The following is a 22,676-nucleotide window of genomic DNA, read 5'->3' as shown; positions in this document are numbered from 1 at the left end:
GTACAGTTTTGCTTTATAGAAGATTCTGTTAACAGTGGCCCATGAATCTATGCCTTTCTTTTGCTTTATAGAATCTTATAGAATCCTCTGGTTAGTTTGTTGGGTGTAAACTCCTTTCATGGTAGAGGGTACAGAGCTCCTTTCAATGAGAGTTTTACAGCTTAAATAACTTTTTCCAAGTCATCCGGGACTTGTTAGACCGCATTAGGATGGGATCAATACTAACAGCACCTCTATATTTGAATGGCTATTATTTATCGCATTAACATGACCTCAGACCTTTGGAAAAGGTCAACTGCATTATCATAATGCTGGCCACTGAATTTTGACCCTGATTCATCATCATGATAAGTGCTTCAACAGTTTAACTCATTACTAGAACGCAGCCTAACAGACTATAAACCATTGCCCTGTTGGTAAACCGCTACAGTTTTTCCAAATGGAAGATTAGAAATTGCCAGAAATTCATGTTTTACCATTTGATGAAAGGAATAAATTCGAATCGTCTTGTTTTATTTTGGGTCTTAATACATATCGATTATTGTTCTGTCAGGCTAGAAGACCCTGGTGCAAAGGAGGTCAAGGATTTTGTTGAGAAACAAGTTTCCTTAACTGAATCCCTACTACAGACTTGTGAGACAAGAGGGAAACTGAGAGAGCGTATCACAACTCTTTTTGACTATCCTAAATATGGTTGTCCATACAAACGCGGTGATAAGTACTTCTATACCTTCAACACTGGGCTCCAAGCTCAGAGTGTCCTGTATGTCCAGGTATACTTCAAATTTCTGAGAAGAGATTGGTAGGGCTATTTTGTAAAGCTATAGTTTAAAGGAACATTAACAACTTCTTTCTGAATACGAATAAGTCATTTGTGAAAATTTGATTTGTTACCTGAACATATTTTTATTCGTTTTTTAATACTTCGGTAGGGCTGTTTTTTTCTTTTGTTTCTCTCTTCTTCCTCCCTTTTTACGTGTTGGGAAATGGTCAAATCTGATTTGCTTTCAGTTTTCTTAAATTATTATATACAGGAAAATCTGGAAGCAGAAGCAGAGGTCTTACTTGACCCTAACACTCTGAGTGAAGATGGAACAACGGCATCAAAAATTTATGCCATCAGTGAAAATGTAGAATTCCTGGCAGTTGGCTTAAGCGTCAGTGGTAGTGATTGGGTGAACATCAAGGTTATCCGGGTGGCAGATAAAAGTACAGAACCCCATTCTCTTTCATGGGTAAGTTTTCTGACCTCTTGTTAAACATCATGTCATTCATCCCACGAGTAGGCATTCGAAAAGACTCAACCATCAAAGTATTTTTGAATAAGACATCCAAGGTGGTACCAATAAAAGTTCTAGTAGACAGAGAACATCTGATAAGTCACACTACAAGTCTAAGGTAATCTAGGCTGCAAGCCACATAGAGTTTTTTTTTTTAAAGCCATGTTTTTATTGTTGGTGGCACACATTTCTCCACTTCGATATTGTAACTAACAACTGACACATAAATTTATCACTTATCTTCTAGTAGAGTGAAAAGGGGATATCCAAGACTATTTGTTAACTGTAATCTTCTTTAACCCAGCTTTTTCATATCGTGTGATTATAAGTTGCTTTCAGCGTTAATTATTGAATATGTAGAATTGTTTTCAAATTATATTCCTCAGATTAGGATTTTGCAATTGTCAACAGGTGAAATTTTCATCCATTACTTGGACTCATGACAACAAAGGTTTCTTTTACAGCCGTTATCCTGCTCCCAAGTCCGTACTATTCTTCGGATGATAGTGTGATTTATGTACTTTATCACAGTTTCTTATTTACTTTTTACTATTTACTTATGTACTTTATCATAGCCGCTTAGTTACTTTATCACTATTGGTTTTTATTTTTCCAAATATTCACTTGTTTTTCCTTGACAGAGAAGATGGCTAGATGCAGGGACAGAAACAAATATCAATATTGATCATCAAGTGTTTTACCATTTCTTGGGCACTAATCAATCTGAAGATATTCTCTGCTGGAAAGATTCAGAACATCCCAAGTGGCTATTTCTCTCTCAAATAACTGAAGATGGAAAGGTTGGTAGAATATCTTGTGTTGTGTTTCAGATAAAATATGGCATCTTAGGTACTCTTTTAGATGGCTATTTCAATTTTATGGTTGTACAATATCGTTTTTTTGCTTGCACTCATGCATTCTTGTGCATATTTTTTATAATTTGTATTCTTGCATGCTTTTGTGGGCCGGTCACAACATATAATATTGCCCTCAAATCCAACTAGTTACTAAAAAGGCTTGTTCATAGATGAGATTTGGGTCATGTTTGTTGGTAAGATTTTATTTGTCTTCAATGTTTTTCAAAGATTCAAAAAAAGAAGTGTAGTCTGTCATTTTTTTTAAATCCCCAAAATGATCATATGTTTTTGAAATTTCATGTAATGACTTAAGGTAATTTTTCCCTAGGTTTTCTAGGGAGCTAGGATTTATTTCAGAGCAAGTTCTTCCTTTACAGTTAATTCAGCAAGTAATGTACTTCCTCAATTTACAGTATAAAAACCTCAGTGGTATGATCAACTGAACACTGCTTCTCAATAATACAATTAACCAGAGAGAACGCTATCATGCAAAAGATCAGAAACTACTAGTACTACAAATAACCCAATCAATGAAAGTTGAACACCAGTCCAATATTATTGTTCCACCATATAAGTACATGATATGATAGAAAATTCAACCATAAAACATCAGTTCGACTTTATATACAATCCAATAAACACCATAAGAGTTTTATTTAACCAGATCCTTTAGATGCCTCAGAATCGCATTGTTGCAAATATGACTGCCCATGCTTCCACCAAAATTGCTGGGATTGTCTGCCATAGTTTTTTGTGATCACGTTTTGAATGACACAATAGCATGTCGCACAACTGTCTTATGCTGGTAGAAGTATGATGCCACGAGTCTGTCTCATGCTGGGGTCACGATTAAGTCAAGCCGTAATTAACATTTGAGGCTGTCACTTCGTACTCGTGTTCGAATTTCCTTACTAATTCGCTGCGTGAGTTTGTTGCTTGACTCCTGACAAAGTCAAACTCTCTTGCTTGATTCCTGCAACGGCATATAGGACTCGCATGCAACCACTGACAAATTCAACTCTCTAATACAAGATGTTCTTGGTTATGTACGAGCACCAGAAGACTTGCATCAATCAAAGAAAACTCGCTTTAATTCAAGCTTGGACCACCAACGGACTTCCTATGGAGTCTTGGTTTTATTGCATGGTTTGTCAACAAAACCTCGATCTGCGTCAATAATAATTTGAGGTGCTTCACGTGATTTAGTAGCAGTCTGTCCAAAACTTGGCTTACCCTCCAAATCAACCCGTATGGCCAAAAATTATCCTCGGATGGTTCCTTGCTTGACTTTAGTCTGCTTCAGGAAAGTTACAGAGCAATGTGTCTGCTTGTTCAGATCAATTCACATGGCCAGAAGTGGACTCAGATTGCCCTAGGATGATTTTTCCATGATGAAATTTCTCAGACCAGGGGCTTCCCTCAATAATCTTGTGCTAGAACAGGTGGAAAAAGGAAGAATAAAAAAATAAGATTATCAATTAGAGTGGAATCTTTCACAACCGAAATTGATAGGAGAGAAGGGGTCTTAAAACCTTCAGAGCCTCATGTTCGAGAAAAACAAAGATAATGATCCAATCTAGTGATGATTTAAATGAATCCAACCCTCTTGAATTTATAGATTTCTTTGAGGGGCTTTCCTTCCTTAATTGGTTAAATAAACTTTACTCCAAGCCCCAACTTTGGGTTTCTTTGTCCAGTTGCACCAAAACTCGCCCCATAGTGGGAATTTTTGGTATTTCCCCCTTTATGGAGGAATATTGCCTATGGGGATTGATAAGCTACTTTGTCCCCTGAACAATTAATTTTTCGGGAACATTACAATCCCCCCTTCCCAACATTGCTTGTTTTCAAGCAATGACAAATCTTGTTGCTGCCTTCTTGTTCCCCCTTCTTCAACTTGATGCTTCTTTTCATCCTTTCTTTCTCTTAGAAAGTCAGAAAGGCAAAAATATTTTCTTATGTTGATAATTGCTTGTGATATTCTTATGTTCTCATTAACTTTCTTATGTTCTTTTATCTTTGTTTCATCAAGCAATTATCAAAAGAAAAACATGAAGATCAGGGACACCAGATGTAGGTGGACAACCATTGCTAAATCCCCTATGTAGGGGAAAACCTAGTCAAGAACTCTTCCTTCAGTAATTCAAAATGAGATGGACCAAGACTTTAGACCAACAAAACTTCCTCCTCCACCAATTCAGCCTTTCAATAAGATACAACAATCTTCAATAGTCTCTTCTTGTTCAGCAACTTCAAAGTTCAGCCTAACAACAACCCATAAATTTCGACCCTAGATACTGCAACTGCTGCAGAATTTCGGCCTCCCAGTTACCGCAGATTTTTAGCCCCTGCAACAGCTTCACAACTTCACACGTGTGGGAAAAGAGAGAGAGTTTCGACTTCTTATGCATGTGAGAGACCTCCTTCTCCTTCACTATCCTTTTCTTCTTCTTCCTTAGAATTTCACACTTTTTCAGCGTCCTGCAACTACAGATCAAGCTTGTTGAGATGATGCTCCAAATGAAGTTGAGTTGCTACCTTTATATAGTGATTCTGCTACCCAGTTTAGGCCGACTTGTCCAGTTTGAGGTTGACTTGGTGGAGGAGGCCTAAAAGACCTAATTTACATGAAAATAAATTTCTTCTTTGACAAATAAATCCCAAGAAGGGTTCTTTACATTATGACATGGACAAGGACACTTGACATAAACCCTAGAAGCCTGCAATGGAGGCTTTGACCTATAAATAATTGACCCAAGCATGAAACCCATGCTTTAATAAGTCAATTTATTTAATAATAATTTTTTCTTTCTTTCTTTTGATAAATATATTACATTATGACTCAAGTACAATTATGAAGACTGACACTAGTTACATTCTTCAACACTCCCTCTTAATTAGGGATTCATAATTACCTATATATAAAGGTACATGGAAGATCTCCAAAATGAACTACGAAGAGTTCTGGCACACAGTGCCTCAGACTAGATACTTGACCAAGGTTATCTATCCAGGTGGGACTAAGATGGACTCAAGCTTTCAACCAGTGTAGGTACCATCAGGCTTACTTGCTAACCATCAACCCAGGGATCTAGGTGTGTATCCAAGGTCAGAGTTCTATGACCAACGCACCCTCCCTTTTCAGGATCTAGACATCAACACATAGGCCGGCCAGATGTCCTCCCAAGCATCTGCCATTAGATGCTTCAACTCTCCCTATCAAACTAGATATATCCATTTGTCCAAGCATGCTTCCAGAGTGTTCAACCTTTTTATGGAGAGATTTACCTGTACAAACACAAACCCCAATCAACAATAAACTTTCAAATATACATACAAGTAAACACAAACCTTTGGGGTCCTCATTCATTCAGATGTTGCTTATATCATCATCAAGTTAACAACATGCAAATTGTCAAAAGTTTTCTTCTCCTTTTAATTATATTGCAGATTTATTCATTTGCCAATTTCTTCTACAAGGTATCCATCATAATATGCCCTCCCTCTCAATTGGGGAGATGTACTCTTTTCTTTGAACCATGCTCCCTCTTAACTTAGGGAGATTAACTACTTTCTTTTTCTATAACATCAGAGAACCTTTTATGGCTTCATTCCTTCTTATGGTATCAAGGTCATCTTCCTTCATCATGCTTATATGAACATCTTCATCATCTTGAAGATTGTGTACCTGCAAATCCTTTAATAGCAAGTACAACCAAATGAAAACATATAGAAGTATGTAGTTAACTATACCAAAAATCAAGTCATTATAATGGAAGCATTAAAACATTCAAACTTTAGACATCTTGATACCTAAACCTAGTTAGGTTCGGCAAGAGAAGCATATTTCAACCTTCTGCTAGGATTATTGTTATAAACCTTAGATCATATTATTAAGACTTAAAGCAGCTCAATCAAGATAACAAAATCTTACTCTTGCAAACCCTAGATTCCACCTTTGTGACACAAATCCTTTAGATATTAGCAATTTAATCAAATAACAATTCTACTATGCATGTTAGATTCTACTAGGGCTTGTTGCAAACCCTAGATATCAAAACTAAAACATATTAATAATATCATTAAGTCCTAGAATATCAATCTTTATGAGGGTTTTGTTACAAACCCTAGATTTCACAAACTAAAACATGAGTAACAATAAATAGGTCAGCATACTCACATATACATATCTAGGATTTTATAATCATGTACTAACAAATCACAACAATATCTACTAGGTAAACCCAAGACACAAACATTAATATATTAAAGTTAGACATATAACAATTAAGACTAGGGTTTCGATCAAACAGACGAATACACACCTAAGGTTTCAGCCCTAGAATCTTAATATAGACATCACCAGGGTTTTTCTCATAAACCTTAATTTACCAATCCCTAAAGGTCTAGGATTAATAACAAACCCTAATGAACTAGGGTATGTATAATACCAAAGCTCTAAACATCAAGAAAAATGGATTTCTAGACTTTATCGTCAACCCCAAGTAGGCTAGGGTTTAATAATCAATATTGACACACCCTTAGGTTAGGGTTTTATAGTGAACCTTTTAGGGTTCCACAAGAATGATAATATAATGAGGGTAGATTCAATCTAATGATTAATCACCCTAACAAGAATCTCTTACGATTCAAAACCCTAGACATAACAATGTTAGTAATGTAAAGCAAATTTTCAAAAGAAGAATGATCGTACCTTTTACATGAAGATCACTTTAAAGTTTATAGTCTAAGACATACCTTGATATGTTCTTTAAAAAACCTTGTAGTGCATCAACTCTTAAAGGGCAGAACTTCTTCCATGCTTCTATCCTTTGAAGTTTCCTCCATAACTCTTGAGCATTCAGCAAGCTTTCCTAACGAAGGAAAATATAAAGAAAAGATCATTAGCTTACAATACAAGCACATTTCGATAGAAACCAAATATAAAAGAGGAGATAAGGAATAAGATACTTATCTTTTGTTAAAATGTTGAAGGCTCCCTCTTAATCTAATCTTTGTGGGATATCTATAACTTATCAAAATTCAAAAGAAAGATGTTCTAACAGGGCAATTAGACCTACAAATTCTAGAAATGAAAACATGAAGGGGAATATTGCAAAACTTAAAATAGAAGGATGTGTAAGAGATAAAATTCCCTAAGATTCCTTGGCAAATAGATCTTTGATCTCAGATTCTTCAATCTTGTTCTTCTTTGGAGGACCTTCATCAACAACATTCACATATTCTCTTTCTCTCTTCTTATTCCTTGGACTCTTTATATTGTGGCAATTGTGACATTCGACCTTGGATAGGTCCATTTTCTTCTTTGGTCCTTTGAACTTCTTGAAGGTTCCCTTCTTCTTGTGATGAGCAGAATAGGCATTCGAGGTGTTTTCTTCTTCATTCTCCTTCTTGTTGTTTACTAACGATATTCTGGCTTCTTCTTGACTACATGCATTACACGTTTGTTCAAATGTTGGAGTATCCTTCCAACTATTAAGTCCTGATGCAAAGGCACTCCAAGATGTTGGTAATCCTAAAAGGGCAGTAATTACAAGCTCCTTTTCTGGGACAACTTCATCTATTGCTTGGAGTTCATCTTCGATTCTAGATATCCTTATAAAATATGATGAAACGATATCATCATTCGTTATCTTAACAGTTCTTAGTTCATTCTTGAGGCTTGCTATTTGACCAATGTTCTTAATTGCGAATAAGTTAGAGAGAGCCTCATACATTTCTTGAGCAGAAGTTATGTTGGATATGTATGGAATTAGGTTATCCTCAACTCCATCCACGATTAGGTTCATAGCCACGATTTCGATTTCTCTAAACTTTGCTTTTTCTGCATCACTTGATTCATCAATAGGCTTCTTGACTTTTCCTTTAACGAGATCCAAAACTTTGTTTTTTTTGAGAATGAGGTCTATCCTCTTTTTCCAGGCCCTATAGTTGGAGGTTCCTTCTAGTTTGTTTTCTCCCTTCATTGAGTTTGTCATAGTTCCTATAGATAGTAGGCTTGTCTCTTTATATGTTCCTTTTTCCTTGGTAACCTTTCTTTGATCTCCTTTTCCTTAATAGATGTTCGACTTGCCTTTTTCCTTCTTCTTCACCTTAACTTTGATACCATGTTAGAAAATCCGAAAGGCAGAAAGATTTTCTTATGTTGATCATTACTTGTGATATTCATATGTTCTTATTAACTTTCTTATGTTCTTCTTTTATCTTTGTTTCATCAAGCAATTATCAAAAGCAAAACATGAAGATCAGGGACACCAGATGTAGGCAGATACCTAGGGCTAAAATCCCTATGTCAGGGGAAACCCAGTCAAAAACTCTTCCTTTAGTAATTCAAAATGAGATGGACCAAGACCCTAGACCAACAGACCTTCCTCCTCCACTAAGTCAGCCTTTCAATAAGATACAACAACCTTCAATAGTCTCTTCTTGTTCATTAGCTTCAGCCCAGCAACAACCCATAAATTTCGACCCTAGCTACTGCAACTGCTGCAGAATTTCGGCTTCCTAGTTATGGCTGATTTTCGGCCACTCCAGCAGCTTCACAACTTCACACGTGTGGGAAGAGAGAGAGAGAATTTTGACTTCTGATGCTTGTGAGAGACCTCCTTCTCCTTCGCTATCCTTTTCTTCTTATTCCTTAGAATTTCGCACTTTTTCAGCTTCCTATGACTGTAGATCAAACTTGTTGAGATGATGCTCCAAATGAAGTCAAGTTGCTGCCTTTATATAGTGATTTTGCTACCTAGTTTACGCTAACTTGTCCAGTTTGAGGTCGACTTGGTGGAGGAGGCCTAAAATACCTAATTTACATGAAAACAGATTTCTTCTTTGACAAATAAATCCAAAGAAAGATTCTTTATATTATGACATGGACAAGGACACTAGACATAAACCCTAGAAGCTTGCAATGGAGGCTTTGACCTATAAATAATTAACCCAAGCATGAAAGCTATGCTTTAATAAGTCAATTTATTTAATACTAAAATTTCTTTTTCTTTCTTTTGATAAATATATTACATTATGACTCAAGTACAATTATGAAGACCGACACTAGTTACATTTCTTCAACACTTTCAGAATCAAGCTCATATTTAAAACCATCAAACTCATCATCCTTTGTAGATTGTTTATCCAATCCTTGCTCGATGCTTCCAGGATTTCCCTTGGTGGTGTTGATACCTTTCACACAAGCATCAATAGTCACAACATTTGCATCATCAATTACTGCAATGTCATAATTCCCTTCATGGTATTCATCTTTGATATATTGCACCATTTCCAAGGCCTTCGCTCTTTCCTGGATGTTGGATGATGCCCCATTGAATTAGTATGCCTTGGACTCAGTATCCAGGACAAAAACATCATCATGGTTCAATGGAGTCCGTGCAAAAGGTACTTGTTTTACTCTTTCAACACACCGCCTTCACATACATAAATACATGGCTCAAATTTTGCTATCTCAGGTTTAAATCTAGAAGTTGCACGTTCCGTGTACCACTAACCAATCTCAAATGATTGTTGTTTTTCTTTGGTATCAGCATGTTGACCAACCCAAATAAAAACCTTAGTATGTGTGGCTAAGACCATAATATCGTCTTTTAACAAATCATCCTGTGTGAAGTTGAAAACTTCGGAAAGCTACAGTGTTACGTAGTTTTGTTTCCCTCCCAATGTTGTTGGCTCTTTGTTAGAAGCATTTCTATCCCCATGCTTCATTCCTTTTAAATTCATACTTCTCAACTTTTTGGTGTTGTTTGTAGTCGAAACCTGTTTGGAAAGACGGGACCATACGGACAATCTCTTCTATTGAATGTTTTTACCAATTTTGGATTTTGACAGAGAATGTTGGGGAAATTATGTGTTATAATTCCAACATTAAATTATAAATCCGGGGTCGTAAAACTTAGAGACGCAAGCACATGATCAGAGCATCTAACCTAAATTAACATCAAATTCCTATTTCTGAATTAAGTACAGAATGCAAATAAACAATTTTAATCTCAATCTAAGTAAAGTAAATCAATCAAACTTAATCTCAATGCAAGTAAAACTTAACTACAATTCAAACAATAAACTTTAGAAATCTGAAATCAAACAAAACTAATTATCATTCAATATCAAGATTATTCTAATTTCAATCTTAAACAAAACTAATTCTAATTCAAGCGATTCTAAACTTAAGGAAAATAAACAATCCAACAAAACCAAATCTAATCACTAAGTCTAAGTCCTGGGATGCAAGCCAACAAGAATTCAAACTAGTCTTTTATCTTTCCTAACATTCAACTCTCAAACACTCGAAGGAAACTAAAAACTTCAAATTAATGTTCTCACACATTTAAAAATCAAAGTTTATTCTAATTTAAAACTACATCAAATAAACTTAGAAAACCTATTCCATGAAAAGCATTAACCTACAACTCTCAATCCAACCATACTTCAACTCTAACTAAGCTACAACCATTAACATCTCGTCTTATTATCACTGGACATTCATATAAAACATGATATTACAAAACCTGTCTAAGTACAGAATAACTCTGTATAAGTACGGAATGCAAGATTATACAATTTAAATAGAATTGGTTTCAGAATTCACATTCAAACATCCTTCATGCTTCATTAACACAATCCTTAACAATTCATGATGAGATCATTACTCCAATCTAAAAGGAAACAATCTTTGAATGTTCTGAGTCATGCAAGTATATCAAAGAAACTATTCATACACGGAAAATCATCATTCAACACAACTTTTGCTAATTTCTAACGATTGAAAACTAATCTAAAGTGAGGGATGTTGAGCTTGGTTGGTTGGGCCCAAACCATCCAGCTCTCACTCTCTTAAAATTAAATCAAATTACAGAATGAAAATGATCATTAAAAAAAATAGATTTGGAGAAAAAAACCTGGCATTAGAAGTCTTTTATTAAAATTGAATCAGTTCTTTACATCCCAAGCCATATGCTCCAACTCCAAACCAGAAATATGAAGCTATACTAACATCTCCTCCCTTCACACAGACCATGGCTAAGCCATTTATAAAATTTACAAGGCGAATTTTGACTCTAACAATCATTTTCCTTAATTCTGGAAAATTGCATATTTTTAACAAATTGGCCTCAAAGATATTGGCATATCTTCCTAACCATGGCGAATTTTGGAAAATGGTTTGGAGGGAACCTAATTTGTCATATTTTCAACAAAAACCTCTCTTATATTTGTCTCATTCAACTCCATCTCCTTGGAAAGCGTGCCCAAAGTTGGCTGTTTGGCTCTTTTTACAAGATTCTAGAATTCTGGAAAAACAATGTTTTTTTTTATGAAACTACCTTAAAGACCCGCGTGTAACTTTTGAACAAAAGAGAATCTTGAGAAACGGTTTCGGTTATAGATAATTTGTTATATTGGTAAAAAACCCATTTTCTCAGATTTTCTAGATTCACCTCCAGTTGCACGAAAATCGAGGTCAAACTTGGCAGTTTGAAAACTATGCGGATTTTGAGCAGATTTGTTGATTTTCTTCTAGAGACCCACATGTGCGACCTGGGTGCAATCCAACTCATGGGAAGGTGTTAGAACATCATTTTGGACAATAACCTTCCTCAATTTTCCTTGGAAGCGTGTCGAAATGTCGAAGCCCCAAATTGGTTGCTCTCTAGTGCAGGAATGCTAGTGTAGGAGTGCTGGTGCAGGAACATAACTAAGTGCAATTAATTGTTGATGCATGTGTATCTTTGATCGTTATTTCATACGCATTCTTGAAACAACACAAGCACCATCATCAATAATCATTTTGATGCAAATCTTATTGAAATAAAGGAAATAGGTTAAATAATGAACACTTATGTGATCATGCTCCAAGTTTAAGCTACTAGCCCAACAATTGTGCAAAATGATAGTAATAACAATGAAAACCATGAGTAAGCATAGGGTGAGAATGTGAATTAAACACGACAATTCCGGGGCCTACCAGAGAATTTGAATTAGATAGGTCATTTACGCTTTTTGGAATACCTTGGATATTCTCACAAACCACTGACTTTTTAATTTAGGAACTGAACCAAGAAGATTCTGATTTAAGTTGAAACTGTCATCCTTTTGTGTTCTCTGTATTTCTGCATTTTGCAATGTATCCATCCATGCAGTATCATTCTTCACTGTAACTCTAATGTTCCCTAAGTTATCAATGACCCTGGGTGATGAATAATCCACATTTTCATCTACAATAGTAGACACATTCCTCTTAACTGCAGTTGTATCCCCCATTCCATCATTACAACTTACTTGACACTGCAGAAATTTACGACTTGAGGTACACAATGGATGGACTTCCTTGTTACATTTTGAGACCAAGCTGGGACTGATCTTAGTCCTCAATGCATCGAGGTAATCACTGCCCAACATGCATTGACTTAGAGAAAATGTCCCTTCCTTCACAACTTTCAAAAGAGTGTCCGACTTAAGAAACTCAACAATTCTGGCAATTGAGTGTTGTTGCTCCAATGTGCTAGAGTTTTCATGCCAAGCAAAGAGTGATGTCCCAGTTTGTAGTAAAAAGCAGTCGCGATAATTTACAGACTCTGTCATTGAATCGACTTGAATTGCTTCACTATTGTGAAGCCTTGTATTGCAAACTTGAATGTGGGCAATCCCATCCCCTTTGTATGTCTCATCATTAATGCCTTTCTTAGCAATGTGTTTTTTATAGCCAATACTTTATCCACCCTTTAAAATGGCCATGTTAGAGAATAATCCAATACACTGAGGTGGCTTTGTCCCTTCCAGAATACGTCCTTGTACGAGTCTCCCTTCCAGAGAGTTAGCCATTGTATTTGTTCGACAAGCAACTACTACTTTATCCTCCTGGTTGCTTTGCTTCCGGATATCCTTTTTAGGAACTAGGGCTTTAAAAACATTCTTGACCCTCCAAACTTCAAGTTTTCCCCCATGCAATCTCTCATCTATGTCTATACAAGTTTTCATGAACCTATCATTTGGATGTGCATGACGATGAAGTTGCTTGAGTTGATTCCATGCTTCCAAAAGAGTTTGATGCTTGCGTAACATAAGGTATGCAAGGACAACTGTTGCATTGCATCTTTTTCCTTCAAAGTGGTGAACAAGAATCTTCCCACTCTTGCTGTTTTCAACTTCCTCGATGAAGTCAGGAGCATATTCAAAAAGGGAATTGATGTTTGCTTTATTAGTATCATATCAAAAAATTTCTGTACTCGAGGAGTTTCGGATATTGTGCTTCTGATTGACCAAATTCATTTGAGCAGAGGCACAAGATGTGAGTAATTCCAAGACATTGCAATGAGTTAACGGATCTGGCAGCCAAAGATCCACCAACAAACAAATAGTTTGTAACAGATGAGAGGTGCTTTGTGTCGGCGGCCTGAGAGATTAAAGCCATCCTTTCAAGAAGGTGCTTGAGCCTTACCTTTAACTCATAAGTGTCCACAATAGTATGGTTATTTCCACCCTCAGATAAGCCCATATTGAAGCCATTTTCTTGACATCCACCGTTGCATTCTTATTGAAGTCCTTCAACTCTAAAGTCAGGTGCATGCTGCGAAGAGGATCTCCATTGCCCCTAGATTGTCTTCCATGGGAGTTGTCTCGGGTCATTGGTGACACTGTTTCTAGCGAGCTGTCTTTGAAAGGAGATTTCAATGATGGTTTTCTTGAGGGATCATGAGGACTAGAACCCTCGTTCAATGGAGCGTCTTCAGTTTCTTCACTAGCTTTAGGAGTCATAAATTCTTTATACAGAGCTAGTGACTAACAACTACTTTGAAATGATGGAGTTGAACAAGATTCCATAGCCCCAAAATCTTCCTTCTTATCATCACTCTCTGGCATAAGTCTTGTGGATTTCTTACCCTTCTCAACAACCGGTTTGTCTTCAAGCTCCTTAGCGTCAGTCTGCCATTACATTCCATCATCATTATCACCAATTTCCTTATTATGGGCGTTTGGCTCCCTCAAAGCCAATGATCATCCTTACTAGGAGATTCCTTCTTCTTAGGGGAATACAACCACATCCATGCCTTTGCCTCTGCTTCGGTTTCTCTTGTACTTTGTTTAGCAGTCTTGGGTTTGTCATCAGAATCACCTGATTTGTTTTTCTTGCCCAACTCCTTCAATTTTGTAAGGGCCACCTTGTTCCAAAATTGCAAATTCTTTATAGTTTCCTCTCGCTGCTTTTCCAGTTTCCCCAATGATTCAACATACTCCTTACCAAAAATTGCTTCCAGTTGGTCCATCTTCACACATCCTTTAGGCTGGCAGGATTTTTGTTCTGATACCACTGTAATGACTTAGGTTAATTTTGCCCTAGATTTTCTAGGGAGCTAGGGTTTCAGAGCAAGTTCTTCCTTTACAGTTAATTCAACAAGTAATGTACTTCCTCAATGAATAGTATAAAAATCTTAGTGGTATGATGAACTGAATACTGCTTCTCAATAATACAATAAACCATAGAGAATGCTATCAGGCAAAAGATCAAAAAACTACCAATAATACAAATAACCCAATCAATGAAAGTTCAACGACAGTCCATTATTATTGTTCCACCATTTATGTACACGATATGATAGAAAATTCAACCATAAAACATCAGTTTGACTTTATATACAATCCGATAAATACCATAAGAATTCTATTTAACCAGATCCTTTAGATGCCTCAGAATCGCACTGCTGCAAATATGATTGCACGTACTTCCACCAAAATCATTGACATCGTTTGCCATAGTTTTTTGTGATCACGACTTGAGTGACACAATCATATGTCATGGAGCTGTCTTATGTTGGTAGAATTACAATGCCACAGGTCTATCTCATGGTGGGGTCACGATTATGTCAAGCCGTAATTAACATTTGAGTCGTCACTTCGTAACCATGTCACAATTTCCTTACCAATTCACTGTGTGAGTTTGTTGCTCGACTCCTGACAAAGTCAAACTCTCTTGCTTGATTCCTGCAACCGTGTATAGGACTCTCATGCAACCACCGACAAATTCAACTCTCTGATACAGGATGTTATTGGTTACGTACGACCACCAGATGACTCGCGTGAATCAGAGAAAACTCTCTTTAATTCAAGCTTGGACGACCAATGGACTTTTTACAGAGTCTTGGTTTTATTGCATAGTTTGTCAGTAGAACCTTGATCTTCCTCAAGAATAATTCAAGGTGCTTCACGTGCTTCAGTAGTGGTCTGTCTAGAACTTAGCTTACCCTCTAGTTCAACTCGTATGGCCAAAAATTATACTCGAATAGTTCATTGCTTGACTTCAATCTTCTTCAAGAAAGTCCCAAAGCAATGTGTCTCAGTCTACCTGTTCAGATCAATTCACATGGCCAAAAGTGGACTCAGATTTCCCTAGAATGATTTTTCCTTGATGGAATTTCTCAGACCAGGGGCTTCCCTCAACATTCCTATGCCATATTAGGTAGAAAATGGATAAATGAAGAAAAAATAAGATTATCAACTAGGGTGGAATCTTTCACCATCGAAATTGATAGGAGAGAGGGGTCTTAAAACCCTCAGACCCTCAGGCTCAAGAAAAACAAAGATAATGATCCAAGCCAGTGATGATTCAAATAAATCCAACCCTCTTGAATTTATAGATTTCTTTGAGGGGCTTTCCTTCCTTAATTGGTTGCGTAAACTTTACTCCAAGCCCCAATGTTGAAATTTGGTACCGGAGGACAGGTGGTTCCCTTAGGCTTTGATCTTTGGCCTAGGGAAAAGTGTCCAAAAGAATTTATTTTTTCTCCTAAAGTGACTTTATAATTTTATAAAGTTAAATCTAATTTAAAAATGACTTTAAGTGATAAAGTTACTAAGTCTAATTTTAAAGTGACTTTTATAAATTCAATGAAAAATTAGAAAAGAAAAGTGACTTTGGAAATAAATGACTAAGTGGGTCTTTATTAAAGTGGGGTGAATTAAAAAATAGAAAGTGAGATTTAAATGAGCATTTAATCTCAGCCATTGATCTAAATCTATTTCAGCCATTGGATTTAGAGATCACCCAAAAGTCACTTGGATCACCCAAAAGTCATTTGGAGTTATATTAAAGGAGGAAAAGAAGGAAAAGGTCATTCATTCTTTCATGAGCAGATTGGGAGAAGGAGAGCAAGAGAGCAAGAGAGATTTCTGAGCAGGGAGGAGAAGGAGACAACAGCTTGGCACACATTCCAAGGCAGCAGTTGAGCATATTTGTACAGCTGATTCAGCACATAGTGAAAGGCAGATTTTTGCACAAAAATCGAGGAGCAATTTGCTGATTTTTCTGCACACAAAACGGAGGCCGTACAACATTTATTGTTGTCCTGTTTGCTGTAATTTCCAGATTGCTGTGAGGCACGGGAAATGAGATAAGTTGTAAATTTGCTTGCTGATTTTTTGCTGAATAATTCTCACTGTAAAAAAGGAATTTTCAGAAATAAAGAAGAGCTCTCAAACTGGTTTTCCCCAAGAGTTGTAGGGGGTTTTTCCAGGGTCAAGTTGACCAAAAATATCAGTGTTTTAATGTGTTTTAATCGCTGTTTTTGATTGTTGATTTTTAATTCTGCAATTTCCAGCATTCTGAAAAATTTCCAGAATTTGTGTTTTCAGCAATATTTATTTTTTTTCAGTCTGTTAAATGTATGGTTATGGGAATGGGCATTTAACTACATGGGAGAAATAAGGAGAAACTGAAAACTGGGGTGGGAAAACAGAAATTTCTACATGGTATCAGAGGTTGAGTGCTGAAGGGCAGTTTGGGACAGCAAAAGGAAAAATTACAGTTGCTGATTTTTCACTCAGAAAATTCCAGCAAGCTGATTTTTTCATAAACAACAGTTTTATCTTTACTACAGCAGTGCTATTTTTCAGTTTTAGGACAGCAGGATGTCATTGGGATTGAGGGTGGAGGATAGGCTGGATGGGCATATAAATTACAGCGTTTGGAAGGAGAGAATGCAGAGTATCTTTGAGGAGGCAGAAGTCTGAGATATCATGGTGCATACCGCACAAAACCCTGTTGTTGTGCCCACTGATGTTACTCAGTTGGCTGAGTATAAAAAAAAGAACAATAAGGGTAAGAGGCTGATTCTAGACGGAATCAAAGACCATTGCATTCCTCATGTGAGAGGAAAGAGCAATGCCCATGAGATGTGGATAGCATTGTCCAATCTCTACCAGAGTACCAATGAGAATCGGAAGATGGTCCTGAAGGAGAAGCTGAAGAACATTAAGATGGGTAATGATAGTGCAGCTGGATATCTCACAAAGATTACTAATGTGAGAGATGAGTTGGCAGCGATTGGAGAGGCCATTCCACCCACTGAGTTGGTGCGGATTGCAGTGAATGGCCTCCCCCGTTCATGGTTGAACTTTGCTGATGGGGTTTGTGCACGTGAGACCCTTCCCACATGGGAGAGGTTTTGGGATGATTGTATTCAGAGAGAGATCAGGAAAGGACAGCTTGGGGCAGCCAAGCTAGTTGAGCAGATGAGGACGTAGCACTGGTGGCAGGAGGCAAGAAAGGCAAAGGGAAGAAGCAGGCTTCCACAAGCGGTGGTGGAGGCAAAGGCAAAGGTAAAGGTAAACAGGGGAACACACAGAAGGACTATTCCAAAGTGAAGTGTTGGAATTGTCAAAAGATGGGACACTATGCAGTTGTGTGTCCGGAGAAGAAGAAGAAGAAGGGGAAGAACCAGGACGTGGCAGCTTCAGCAGAGATTGAGGACTTTGCTGGTCGTTTTGACCGAGAGTTTGCGTTCACTACGTGTGAGTCCTCTAGTGCAGGATCACCTGCCACACAGGTTCAGAGGGAGCATGCTTTTCCCTCGATTAGCGGAGCATCTTCAGGTATTTGGTATGTGGACAGTGGGGCTTCACGTCACATGACAGGAGTCCGTGAGTACTTCTCAGAGCTTTCAGAGAGTGGCACTGATATTGAGGTAGTACTCGGTGATGACAGAGTTGTTAGAGCAGTCAGGGTGGGGACAGTGACATTTCAGAGGGAGTCCAAACCTCCCTTGAAGGTGTCAGAGGTTCTTTATGTGCCAGGGATGAGGAAGAACCTCATATCCGTCTCAGCTTTGGAGGACAGAGGATATGAGGTACTATTCAGGGGAAGACAGGTGTTGATGTATCCCAGGGGCACTCCAGCTGATTCAGCTAGAGTGATAGGTGTACGCCATGCAAAGGTGTACAAGTTTGCATTTCAGCCCCTTTTGGCATTGAGCAGTAGTACCGACAGCAGAGCTAGCAGTTCTGAGCTGTGTGAGATTTGACACCGCAGGATGGGACATATGTATCATGGAGCCTTGAGGACATTGCGGGAGATCACTACAGGTGTGCCAGATTTCAGTACTGATCACTTTGATACTTGCAGAGGTTGTGCGATGGGCAAGTTTGCCAAATCCCCTTTTCCCAGCAGTGACAGCAGAGCGATGGGGATACTTGATTTGATTCATTCCGATGTGAGCGGTCGGATGTCTCATGTTTCCTTGAGTGGATATGAGTACTATGTTTTATCCATTGATGATCACTCCAGGAGGACCTGGATTTATTTTTTGAAGACCAAGAGTGAGGTCTTCAAGCGGTTTCAGGAGTTCAGAGCTCTTGTGGAGACTCAGACAGGTCGAAAGATCAAGTCCTTGAGGTCGGACAATGGAGGAGAGTACACACTTGGAGAGTTTGTTGACTATTGTGCGGAGGCAGGCATTAGGAGGGAGTTCATTGTTCCTTACAACCCCCAGCAGAACGGGGTTGCGGAGAGGAAGAACAGATCCATCATAGGGGCTGCCAAAGCCATGTTACATGATCAGGGGTTGCCATTGTTCTTGTGGGCAGAGGCCTGCAACACAGCTGTTTACTTGCAGAACAGGAGTCCGCATCGTGCCTTGGGGCACATGACTCCGGAGGAGGCTTTCTCTGGGAAGAAGCCTGATATTGGTCATCTTCATATCTTTGGATGCATTACATACTCCTATATACCCAAGGAGAAGAGGACCAAACTAGAGCCCACCGCAGAGAAGGGTATCTTTGTGGGCTACAGTGAGACCTCAAAGGCCTTTCGAATTTACATTCCTGCACAGAGGAGAGTTGTTGTCAGACGGGATGTGAAGTTCGAGGAGGACAGGGCCTTTAGGAGGTCACAAGAGTTAGAGTATCTGGATCAGCCAGACCCTCAACAATAGTTGAGTCAGTCACAGGGATCCAGTGGGCAGGGATCAGGAGGATTCGGAGGTACATCTATGAGGATGTCAGGTCCATCAGTGAGCAGTGGCTCGCCGAGCCAGAGGGGTGGTGCTCCGGGCAGCATGCAGAGCAGTTCACAGAGCAGTTCACTAGGGAGTCCACTGATGGGCAGTTCACACTGTACCTCAGCTTCTACAGGTTCAGGTGCAGGCAGGAGGACAGCAGACAGACAGTCAGGAGTTCAGGCTACTGATGATGATGAGGAGGAGGAGTTTCATTCTCCGGTGGGAGAAGTGCGCTCAGGGAAGAGGAAGCCCAAGTGGCTTCAGGACACCTTGAGAGATGCCACATCTGTTGCTGAGCCGAAGAGGCCGGTCAAAGAGAGTAGACCACCTGAGAGGTTTTGTAGCTATATGGCGATGGTTACCAGCATCCTTGACTCTGAGCCTTCTAGCTATGAGGAGGCAGCTAGCCAGCAGGTCTGGAGAGAGGCCATGCAGGAGGAGTATTCTTCTATCATGAAGAATGATGTTTGGGAGGTGGTGCCGAGGCCTGAGGGCAAATCCGTGGTTACTTCCAGATGGCTTTACAAGGTAAAGCATGCTGCAGATGGCAGCATTGAGAAATTCAAAGCGAGGTTTGTGGCTAGAGGGTTCTCCCAGGTAGAGGGAGTTGATTATGAGGAGACCTTCGCTCCCGTGGCTTGATATACTTCGATCCGCTCCATTATATCGATAGCAGCAGAGATGGGTTGGAAGATCCACCAGATGGATGTGAAGACCGCATTTCTCAATGGCTTCATACAGGAGGAGGTGTACATTGAGCAGCCACAGGGCTTTGAGGTGCATGGGAAGGAGTCCCATGTGTGCAGACTGAAGAAGGCCCTTTATGGCCTGAAGCAAGCTCCCAGAGCTTGGTACTCCAGGATAGATGCATACTTGCAGGGGATGGGTTTCACAAAGAGTGAGGCAGATCCGAACCTTTACTTTATTGTGATTGGTGAGGAGCCTCTCATTCTGGTGCTGTATGTGGATGACTTGATCATTACAGGTGCAGAGAGACTCATAGAGCACTGCAAGAGAGATCTTGCGGCGGAGTTTGAGATGAAGGACATCGGCTTGATGCATTACTTTTTGGGTTTGGAGGTGTGGCAGGAGGAGGGGCATTTCTTCCTGGGGCAGGGGAAGTATATTGTGGACATCCTTAGCAGATTCCACATGGAGGATTGTAGACCCATGTCGACACCAATGATCACCAACTGGAAGAAGCTTCATGCTTCAGATTCCGAGTTGGTGGATCCCACATTGTACAGGCAGCTGATTGGTTCCTTGATGTATTTGGTCAACACTAGACCAGACATCTGTTTTGCAGTCAACACGATGAGTCAGTTTATGTGTGAGCCTAGGAAGGTTCATTGGGTGGCTGCAAAACACATTTTGCGGTACTTGCAGGGGACAGTGGATTATGGTCTGGACTACAGGCAGGGAGATGGAGTGAGATTGGCAGGATACACTGATTCTGATTGGGCAGGTTGTGCTTCTGATAGGAAGAGCACTTCAGGGTGCTGTTTTGGGTTGGGTTCAGCAGTAGTGTCATGGTTCAGCCGGAAGCAGTAGTCAGTAGCACTGAGTTCAGCGGAAGCAGAGTATATGGCAGCCAGTCTAGCTAGTTGTGAGGCTATCTGGCTTCGCAAGATGTTGTTTGGCTTATTTGGTCAGCTGTTGAGACCTTCAGTGATTTACTGTGATAATCAGAGTTGCATTAAACTCACGGAGAATCCAGTATTTCATGACAGGTCAAAGCATATCGGGATCAAATATCATTTCATCAGAGACTATGTTCAGAAGGGAGTTGTGAAGCTTGAGTATATTTCCACTGATGAGCAGGTTGCAGATATCCTTACCAAAGCCTTACCACGGGGCAAGCATGTCTACTTCAGAGACAAGATGGGTGTGGTGAGGAACACCTTCCTCGGTAAGAGGGAGTGTTGAAATTTGGTACCGGAGGACAGGTGGTTCCCTTAGGCTTTGATTTTTGGCCTAGGGAAAAGTGTCCAAAAGAATTTAATTTTTCTCCTAAAGTGACTTTATAATTTTATAAAGTTAAATCTAATTTAAAAGTGACTTTTATAAAGTCAATGAAAAATTAGAAAGGAAAAGTGACTTTGGAAATAAATGACTAAGTGGGTCTTTATTAAAGTGGGGTGAATTAAAAAATAGAAAGTGAGATTTAAATGAGCATTTAATCTCAGCCATTGATCTAAATCTATTTCAGCCATTGGATTTAGAGATCACCCAAAAGTCACTTGGAGTTATATTAAAGGAGGAAAAGGAGGAAAAGGTCATTCATTCTTTCATGAGCAGATTGGGAGAAGGAGAGCAAGAGAGCAAGAGAGATTTTTGAGCAGGGAGGAGAAGGAGACAGCAGCTTGGCACACATTCCAAGGCAGCAGTTGAGCAGATTTGTACAGCTGATTCAGCACATAGTGAAAGGCAGATTTTTGCACAAAAATCGAGGAGCAGTTTGCTGATTTTTCTGCACACAAAACGGAGGCCGTACAACATTTATTGCTGTCCTGTTTGCTGTAATTTCCAGATTGCTGTGAGGCACGGAAAAGGAGATAAGTTGTAAATTTTCTTGCTGATTTTTTGCTGAATAATTCTCACTGTAAAAAGGCAATTTTCAGAAATAAAGAAGAGCTCTCAAACTGGTTTTCCCCAAGAGTTGTAGGGGGTTTTTCCAGGGTCAAGTTGACAAAAAATATCAGTGTTTTAATGTGTTTTAATGGCTGTTTTTGATTGCTGATTTTTAATTCTGCAATTTCCAGCATTCTGAAAAATTTCCAGAATTTGTGTTTTCAGCAATATTTTTTTTTTTCAGTCTGTTAAATGTATGGTTATGGGAATGGGCATTTAACTACATGGGAGAAATAAGGAGAAACTGAAAACTGGGGTGGGAAAACAGAAATTTCTACACCCAACTTTGGGTTTCTTGGCCCAACTGCCCCAAAACATGCCCCATAGTGGGAATTTTTGGGTTTTTTCCCCTTTATGGAGGACTATAGCCTATGGGGATTGATAGGCTACTTCGTCCCTTGAACAATTGGTTTTTTGGGAACATTACATTTCACCTCATGCAATTTTTTTACAACCCCTCAATCCATGTTGCACTTTCGTTGTTGTTGTTGGTCCATCCACTTTCATGGCCTTCTATAATTCATATCTTTCCTTAGGATTGCAAATTTTTAGCATTCTATTTGCTTGAACTTTTTGCACAATCTCTTTATTTTTCTTTTGTTCTCCAACAC

General features: G+C 38.9%; 1 pseudogene across 1 annotated transcript in view; it reads left to right on the top strand.

Moving 5' to 3' along the window:
* The window catches only part of LOC149213863 (uncharacterized), a 124,186-nt pseudogene that overhangs the window by 5,146 nt on the left and 96,364 nt on the right, over positions 1-22,676 (top strand). The window contains exons 3-6 of the transcript XR_016250362.1: positions 554-773; positions 1,035-1,235; positions 1,692-1,766; positions 1,922-2,080. The product of XR_016250362.1 is annotated as an uncharacterized LOC149213863 (transcript). The remainder of the gene's footprint in view (positions 1-553; positions 774-1,034; positions 1,236-1,691; positions 1,767-1,921; positions 2,081-22,676) is intronic.

This window comes from Pinus tabuliformis, chromosome 1_1, assembly GCF_031772625.1.
Source record: "Pinus tabuliformis cultivar Carrire ecotype Pingquan chromosome 1_1, CPIR1, whole genome shotgun sequence".
NCBI classification, from domain to species: Eukaryota; Viridiplantae; Streptophyta; class Pinopsida; order Pinales; family Pinaceae; genus Pinus; species Pinus tabuliformis.
This window is presented reverse-complemented; position numbering and strand designations above follow the sequence as displayed.